The sequence below is a fragment of the Dromiciops gliroides genome, chromosome 3, assembly GCF_019393635.1.
Source record: "Dromiciops gliroides isolate mDroGli1 chromosome 3, mDroGli1.pri, whole genome shotgun sequence".
Classification (NCBI taxonomy): Eukaryota; Metazoa; Chordata; class Mammalia; order Microbiotheria; family Microbiotheriidae; genus Dromiciops; species Dromiciops gliroides.
In genome coordinates, this window is record NC_057863.1 from 412,677,549 (window position 1) to 412,687,419 (window position 9,871).

Sequence of the window (9,871 nt, forward strand, 5' to 3'; positions counted from 1 at the left end):
TCATTATACATGTATATGTATAATGAGTGCAAGTATACACACATACACACACTATATATGTATATATATATACATACATACATACAATACATGCTTATTTATTACCTCCTTCCTAGACTGCTAACCAATTGAGAGCAGGATACTTTTTTTTTCCCTTTCATTTCTATCTTTTTACCTTCCCCATATTGTAGAGAGCAACATCATCCTCTCAGTTGTTGGGCTTGCAACTTAGGTGTCATGCTGACCTTCTCACTATCTCTTCCCTACCCTTCCAATATCCAATCTATTGCCAAGACCGTTGCTTCATCTTTTTCAATATGTCACCTACTCTCTTCTGCACTGCCACCATTCTAGTGAAGTCCTGTTCATGCTCAGATTTATTGCATTAGCCTTCTCCTTGTCTCAAACCCCTCCTATTTCAATCCATTCTGCACTCAACCACCTAAATGATTTCCTAAAGTACAGGGGCATACATGTCACTCTTTACTCAATAATTTTCAGTGGCTCCCTTTTACCTCCTTTATCAAATTAAATTTATGTATATGTATATATATCTATATATACATATATACACATTTCTTTGACGTTCAAAATCCTTTTCTAACCTTGCTCCTTCCTAAACTTCTGAATACCCCTCCTCAATCTGCCCTCTCTTCTATCCCCCCTTCTCTGCTCTTCTCTCCTTTCCCATCTACTTTTCTGTGGGGTTAGATTAATTTTTATACCAATTGTGTATATATTTTTATTTCCCTCTTTGAGGCCAATTCTTTATGAGAGTAAGGTTCGACTCATTCCACCCTCACATCCCCCAGGTGAGACAGACCTTTCCTGAAGTCTTCTAAATCATCTCAAGTTGGAAGATTTTCTCTCTCTCTCTCTCTCTCTCACTCGCTCTCTCTCATCTTCTCTCTCTGTTGGTTCTCTAGTTCCAGCAACTGTTTTAGAGGCTCAATTAATGTTGTTTCTGATGGAAACTCAGGGGAGCTCAAGGAACTTCCTGGCTTCTATGCCATCTTTGGCTCCCCCCCCCCCCACCGCAACTATGCTTAGTAGGTTTTCCTTAATCACAAGTTATTTCCCTACACTGCTCAGGAACCAAAAATGTTCATCTATTACATCTAATTTCCTTAAATAATACCTTATATCCAAATATATTTTCTTCCATTTGCAATGTGTAACTTAGGAAAAATTGGAATAAGGACATTTTCTAATATCCTTCTTCTTCCCTTATTCCTATTTTTATAATATCTACCTCCTTCAAGGGCCAGTACTCACATGAATTATTTCCTGAACTTTCAAGTACAATTGTCCATTAATACTCCTAATGCTCCAACTACCATTATCAAACTATTTAAGGACATGACCCATTCATTTCTGTTACAATTTTTTCAATTGATTAGATCACTGACTAAACATAATAAATACTCAGTACATTTTTGTTGGTTTATTGTGTATTATTTTGTGTTTAAAATGGGACAGATTGAATTATCAAGTCAGTGTTAACTAGACAGCTTTTCCTGACTTTCCCTTTAAATATGACTTCTAACTGAATATGCCTTTCATATTTTGATATTTAAAAAGACCTTTTAACATCATATAAAATCTATAGTACTAAAGAATTAAAAATATTTTCTGATTTTAATGAACCTTGCCGGAATTTGTTTCTGTAAAGAAGATGCTATATACTTGGCATGCAAAAATTATGTTCCCTCATATCATAAATGACCTTTATCTTTTAACTATTTTAAAAAAAGTCAAATATGTCCTTTAATAAAGAAAGTGAAAGTAGGATCAAAAGAATTGTTGGAAATCACATATTGTACAACATTAATACCTGGGTGACATTAACCAAAACCAAGGAGAATTGATTTAATAATGATTTTGAATTTTTTTTGGTCAAATTGACTTTATATCTTTGCTTTTCCCATACTATTTTTTCTCCTATGAAAACTTCCTTGAATGTCACTTTGCTGAGACTATTTGTCCCTCACACACAGTCCTAATAAATGTTATCTTTATTCTATCACAAAAATCATTGAGACAGGAAAAAAGGACAAAATGCACAAAGTGTGGTACTACTCAATCTTATTCTAAGTGCCAAAGTAGCATTATAAAAGTTATTTCTTAGGAACTGGAGGTTATAGATAAATCAAGGAGTTGTCTTTTAGGCTTATGTTGCACAGTGACCATCCCATATTTTTTTATTATTATTATTGAAGCATCTGCTAATATGAAAAGACTGAAAAAAAAGTTGATTCAGAGTAAATGTATAGTAGGTTACTGAAAGGAATAGTATAATTAAAATATAGCAGCTCAGATAATTTTATGATGACTAATATCAACTGTAGCCATTGGAGCTATTATAACAAGAACAATCAAATTTCACATTATAGAATATAAATGGCAAGGATGAGTTAGGACTTATTTCCTAAACTTACAACAGTGAAATTCATTCATTATTTTTTAAATCTTTTCTCTTCCTCAGAAACAGAAATTCTGGTGGTGTTCCATATCAGTCACCATAGAAAGTTATAAAGAAAAATGATGACAGTCATTAACCACATATTATCATTATCTAAGAACATAAATGCTGTGAATCCAAACATGTGATAGACAAACTGAGAAATGATGGTATATACGTACTGTTGGAGTTGATTCTTAAGATAATACAAAATGACAAGCTTCATAAGCAAATAAATAAATAAACAAACAAATAAATAAATAAATAAAGGCATACTTGGAAGTTTTTGTTTTCTTTTGTTTTTTCCCTCAGGGGAAGATAGAGTTAAATGGTTCAGGGAGGGGCTATCAGAAAGAAAAAAACTCAAATTAGTAAAATTATTTCTTGTTGCCATAGGACACATTATAAACCAACTCTTTTCTTAAATTTTATTTTATCCATATTAATAGTATATTTTTTTAGTGAGGCAATTGGGGTTAAGTGACATGCCCCAGGTCACACAGCTAGTAACTGTTAAGTGTCTGAGGCCAGATTTGAACCCAGGTATCCTGACTCCAGTGCTGGTACTCTATCCACTGTGCCACCTAGCTGCCCCCAATAGTATTTTTAAACAATTAAATATAAATATACTTTTTCACACTCCATTTATTTCCTCTCTCCAATCTCTCCTTCCTAAGAAAACAAGCAATCTGATATAGGTTGTACAGTAAAGTCATATTAAACATATTTCCACATTAGTCATATAGTCAAAGGAGAATCAGAAAAAAAGGGAAAAACCATAAAAAAGAAAACAACAAAACATCAATAACAGTATGCTTTGATCTTCATTCAGACTCCATAGTTTTATTTTCTTTTTTGTTTGTTTTCCCAGATTTTGAGGAACATTTCCATCATGAGTCTTTTGGAATGGTCTTGGAGTATTGCATTGTTGAGAAGAGCTAAGAGATACATCTTCTCAGCGTTACAGATATCATTTTATCATGTAGGGATATAAAAAGCTTCACCTTATCAATAACATGGGCTTTTTTTTCCTTTTTACCTGTTTATGCTTCTCTTATCTCCTATTTGAAGACTGAATTTTCTGTTCTGCTCCAATCTTTTCATTTGGATAGTTTGAATGTCCCCTGTTTCACTGAATATCCATCTTTTCCATCTAGAAGATTACATTCAATTTTGTTGATTTTTGGTTGCAGTCCAAGTTCCTTTGCCTTCTGAAATATCATATTCCAAGATCTCCAATCCTTTAATGTTGAAGCTGCCAGGTCTTGTATAATCCTGACTGTGGTTCCAAGATATTTGAATAATTTCTTTCTGAGTTCATGCAGTATTTGCTTTTTCACCTGATAATTCTGGAATTTGACTATAATATTATTTGGAATTTTCATTTTGGGTTCTCTTTTAGGAGGTGATTGGTGGATTCTTTCAATAACTATTTTATCCTCTGGTTCTAGGATATCAGGGAAGTTTAACTTGATAATTTCTTGAGAGATATTGTCCAGCCTCTTTTCTTTTTTCTTTCTTTCTTTCTTTCTTTCTTTCTTTCTTTCTTTCTTTCTTTCTTTCTTTCTTTCTTTCTTTCTTTCTTTCTTTCTTTCTTTCTTTCTTTTTGATCATGACTTTAAGTTAGTCAAATAATTCCTAGATTATCCCTCCTGGATTTATCTTTACATCAGTTGTTTTTCTAATGATATATTATATATTTCTAAGCCTTTAATGTTTGTTTTCTGAAGACTTTTTAATAATTTTGGAACAATTATTTGTAATATATGATTGTTTTTAAGCAATTTATAACTTTTCAAATTCCAGAACAATGACTATATTCAAAAGCCCACATCTCCTCTATTCTTCTATGGTGGTAGAAAACCACCAATTTTGAATGTAAGCATACATAATATTAAGAAAGAAAGGAATCCCAACCTCCCATGGAAAGTATTCTCAATGCTAGAACTTTGATTCTAGTGATTGTATCTAATTTATCAAATACCTATAACTTTAATCTACATATCTATCCATTTATCTTGTTTGTACATAGTTGTTTTCATGTAGTCTTCCCCATTATCTGTGAGTTCCTTGAGAACAGTTTTGTCTTCTTTCACCTTTCCTCTGTTTACTCTGATTTGTACAGTGGCCTAGAGCATACTGTGTGTTTAATAAAGTTTCCACTTCCATCTTCAACCTCTGCTAAACAAGATGGAACTCCCTGCATAAGTTGATCATTCTAATCTAATCACCAAGTTACTAATTGAACCCTTGAATTTTCAACACCTTCCCATCTTCTTTGCCTTTTCTATTTGAAGAGCTAGAGAGTAGAGCAAGAAACACTTGCTAAGGGCTTTCATTTATATAGGGCAGGAATCAGATTTCCAACTCATGCCACTTTTCTTCTGCAGCTGTGTTTCATTAGGTTCTAAGTTTCTTGAAGGCATAGGTTGTCTTTTTAAATTTTCTTTTTCTGTGGGCAATAGGGGTTAAGTGACTTGCCTCAGGGTCACAGAGCTAGTAAGTGTCAAGTGTCTGAGGCCAGATTTGAACTCAGGTCCTCCTGATTCCAGGGCCATTGCTTTATCCCAACTGCAACCACCCAGCTGCCCCAGCTTTCCTTCTTTAATTAAAAATTCTTTCAAAGTTGCAATGAGCATAAGGACCTAATTCTGCCTGTCTATAATATCAGAGGAATCTCTGTATTCCAAAGCAGAATCTGGTTATTAGGATTGTTTTTTATAATTCACTGTTGGTTTGTGAGAGCTGGAATTCTAGAGTCTGACAACATGTGACTAAAGTTACGAAACCCTAAGGGCATATTATCAAATGCTAGGTTACTATGGTCACTGACTACTATGTGTTGTGTACTAATCTATTCACTGATCCACAGCTCTATTTCTTAGCTAGTACAAAATAGTTTTGATCATCATTGCTTTATAATGTACTTTGAATCTGGTATTGTTAGGTTACTTTCCTTTGTATTTTTTCATTATTTACCTTATTATTCTTGAAATTTTGTTATTCCAGATGAATTTTGGGGTTTTTTTTCTAGTGCTTTCAAATATATTTGCGTGTGTGTGTGTGTGTGTGTGTGTGTGTATGTGTATTTGGTAATTTGATTTGTATGGCACTAAATAAATAGATTACATTAGGTAGTATCATTTTGTATTGTATTGGCTCTAGCTACCCATAAAAGATTAATATTTTTCCCATTTTTTAGATCTTACTTTGTTTGTATGAGAAATCTTTTATGGTTGTGTTCACATAGTTCCCTTGTTTGTCTTGGCAGATAGACTCCCAAGTATTTTATGTTGTATACAGTTATTTTACTTATTTGTTTTTGTGTTCTGGGGCCAATAGGGGTTAAGTGACTTGCCCAAGGTCACACAGATAGTAAGTGTCAAGTTTCTGAGGCTGGATTTGAACTCAGGTACTCCTGAATCCAGAGCCAGTGCTTTATCCACTGTGCCACGTAGCTGGCCTTTCTACAGTTATTTTAAATGGAATTTCTTTTTCTGTTACTGCTGGACTTTGTGAGTAATATATTAAAAATGCTGACAATTTATGTGGGTTTATTTTGTATCTTGCAAATTTGCTAAGGTTGTTAATAATTTCAAGTAATTCTTTAAGTTTCTTCTCTAGGGTGGTCTCAGTAAACCATCATATCATCTGCAAAGACTTTTGTTTCCTTTTTGAATATTCTAATTCCTTAGATTTCTTTTTCTTTTCTTATAGTTATAGTTCATATTTCTAATACAAATGTTGCATAATAGTGGTGATAATACGCATCCTTGCTTCATCCCAATCTCATTTGGAATGCTTCTAGCTTATACCAATTACAGAAAATGCTGGCTGATGGTTTAATATAGATAATTCTTATCATTTTAAGGAATGTTCGTTCCTTTTATTCTTATGCTCTCTTTTGTTTTTAAAAGGAATGGGTGGGGGCAGCTAGGTGGCACAGTGGATAGAGCACTGGCCCTGGATTCAGGAGGACCTGAGTTCAAATCCAGAATCAGACACATTTCACTTACTAGCTGTGTGACCCTGGGAAAGTCACTTAACCCCAATTGCCTCAGCAAAAAAAAAAAAAAAAAAAAAAAAAAAAAGGAATGCGTGCTGCATTTAAAAAAAAAAACTTTTCCTGCATCTATTGACATAATCATATTATTTATGTTGATTGTGTTATTGACTTATTGGCACATAATTATGCAAAATATGTCCTAAAGATTATTTTAATTTCTTCTTCATAGTTGGTGATTTCTCACTTTTCATTTTTGATACTGGATATTTGGTTTTCTTTCTTTTTGTAATGATCCCCTAGTTTTATTTGTCTCAATAGTTTGTTGTTGATATTGTTATTATTATTTGCTTTGTTCTTTTAAATTTATTAATTTTGCCTTTGATTTTAAGAATTTCTAATTTGGTGCTCAGTTGGGGAATTTTAATTTGTTATTTTTCTATTTTTTTCATGGCCAAATCATTGATATGCTCTTTTTCTATTTTGTTGATATAACATTTTGAGAAATAAATTTTTCCATCAATACTGCAATGGTTACATCCCATAAATTTTCATGTTTTTTCATTATTTCTATTCTTTATTGAAATTATTTATTATTTCTATGATTTTTTCATGCACCTATTTCATATGATTAGGTTATTTAGTTTCCAATTAATTTTTAATCTATCTTTCCACTGCCCTTTGTTGATTATAATTGCATTATGATCTGAAAGATACATTTAATATTTCTGCCTTTATCCATTTGATCTTGAGGTTTTATGCCCTAATACATGTTCAATTTCGGTATAGGAATCATTTGTTTTTGAAAAAAAGAGATTTATTTCTGTTTCCATTCAATTTGCTCCATAAGTCTGTCAAATCTTACTTTTTTAATATTATTTTCACCTCCTTACTTTCTTATTTTTGTTTGGATTTATCAAGTTTTGAGAGGGAACAATTAAGGTTACCATATAGTACAATTTTTCTGTTTATTTCTTTTTGTTACTCAAATTTGCCTTTAAGAATTTGGATGACATATCACTTGGTGCACATATGTTTAATATTGATATCACTTCATTATTTCTGGTACCTTTTAGCAAGATGTAGTTTCTTTCCTTATCTTTTGTTTAAGTTAGGTTTACTTTTTGCTTTTGCTTTTCTGAGATCAGGATTGCTACCCCTGCTTTCTGTATTTCTTCAGCTGAAGAATAATATATTCTGCTTTGGTCTTTTATCTTTATAAAGTTTGTTTTTCTTTGCTTCAATTGTATTTCTTGTAAGCAACATAGTGTAGAATTTTTTTTTAATCCACTAATATTTACTTCTCTTTTATGGGAGAATTCATCCAATTCACCTTCACAGTTATTATTACTAACTATATTTCCTTCCATCTTATTTATCTTCTATCTCTTTTCATTCTTTACCTCTTCACCAATGAGGTGCTTCTGCATACCACCTCCCCTGATCTGTCCTCCCTTTTATCAGTTCACCCCTCTTTAATTAATTTTATCTCCTCCTACTTCCCTGTAGGGTAAGGTAGATTTCTATATTCAATTTATTGTGTATTTTTTTTTTCCTTTTTGAGTCAATACAGATGAGAGTAAGGTTCAAGTTATGTCCATTTCCTACCCTCTCAACATCTCTTTTATTGTAAAAGGCCTTTCATACCTCTTCACTTAAAATAAGTTACACCATTCTACCTCTTCTTGCCTTCTTCAACTTGTTTACTCCTCTTTCTAAACCCTTAATTATTTTTATCATTCCCTCAAATTTGCCTTATACCTGTACTGTGTGTCTATGTATATTCCTTCTAGCTTTATTATTAGTGATACAATTTTTAAGAATTAAAAATATCATCTTCCCATTTAAATGTTTAATGTGTAAATGTAAATGTTTAATTTAAATGTAAAATGTTTAGCTCTATTGACTCCCTAATCTTCTTTTTTCCCCCTTTTTATCTGTTTATACTTCTCTTAGGTCTTGATATTGGAGATCAATTTTTTGGTTTATTTCTGATCTCCTTATGAAAGCTTGAAGTCTTTTCATTAAATGACCATTTCCCCAATTTATGTGTTATGCTTAGTTTTGCCAAGTAATCAATTCTTAGTAGTCCTAGCTCCTTTGCCTTCCAGAATATCATATCCTATGGCATCAGATATTTTAATGCTGCAACTGCTAAGTCCTGTGTAATTCTCACTGTGGCTCCCTGATATTCGAATTCTTTCTTTCTGGTCACTTTCAGTATTTTTTTCATGACCTGATAGTTACAAATTTTGGCTATAATGTTCTTTGGAGTTTTTATTTTGGGATCTCCATCCATGTCTATTTAACCCTCTGGTTCCAGGATTTTAGAGTAGTTTTACTTGATAGTTTCTTGAAAGATGATGTCCAGGTCCTCCTTTTGATTATGGATTTCAGTTAGTACAATGATTCTGACACTTTCTCTCCTAGATCTATTTTTCAGGTCACTTGTTTTTTCCCATGAAATATTTTACATTTTCTTTCATTTATTTTCACTCCTTTGAATTTATTTTATTTATTCATGATGTCTCATAGAGTCATTAGCTTCCACTTACCCAATTCTAAGGAGTTGTTTTCCTCAATTAGCTTTTTACTTTCTTTTCTATTTGGCCAATTCTACTTTTTAAGCAGTTTTTTTCCAATTTGTTGACTTTTTTCATAATTCTTTTGCATTACTCTCATTTCTTTTCCCAACTTTTCTTCTGATTTTCTTATATGACTTTAACCTTCTTTTTGAGTTCTTCAATAGGCTTGAAATAGCTCTCCATTTTATTGGGTGTTTTGACATTGTTGTCCTCTTCTGAGTAAGTCCCTTTAACCATAATTTTCTGTGATCAGATGCCTTTTTTGGGGTTTTTTGCTCAACTTTTTTTGGAATTTTTTCTTCTTTATATTTGTGCTCTGCTTCCAGTGTGAAAAGAGCACTATCTCAGTCTTCTTCTGTCAGGGACTATAGGCTCTACATGTCTATCTGGTGCTGCACTGATGCTGGCCTGAGACTCAGAGGGGACCCTTGTGTCTGGTGTGCACTGAGGGGGTAGGCTCAGTGTTTCTGGTTCTGTTAGAGGCAGTAGGGGTCTGGCAACTTAGCTGGCATTGAGCCGAGGTGCTATTGCTAGTGTCTGGCATGTGCATGAGACCTGTGGAGTGTTTTTGCTTTTCCGCAGGACTACTCCTTAGTAGGTGGAAGCCTGGCCACTAGAGATTGTATATTTCCATCAGGCAATTCCATGTGTTAGTAGTTCCACGCTTTTCTGTTATAAGAAAGGAGGTATATTTCATTGGGAGTTCATAATTGTTCCTTTTTCAGTTACTTATAGCATAACATTTTTGGGTGTTATTTTATAAAAAAAGAAATAATGGTAGCATTTACAGACATTGGAATTCAATATCTAAAGATTAAGACT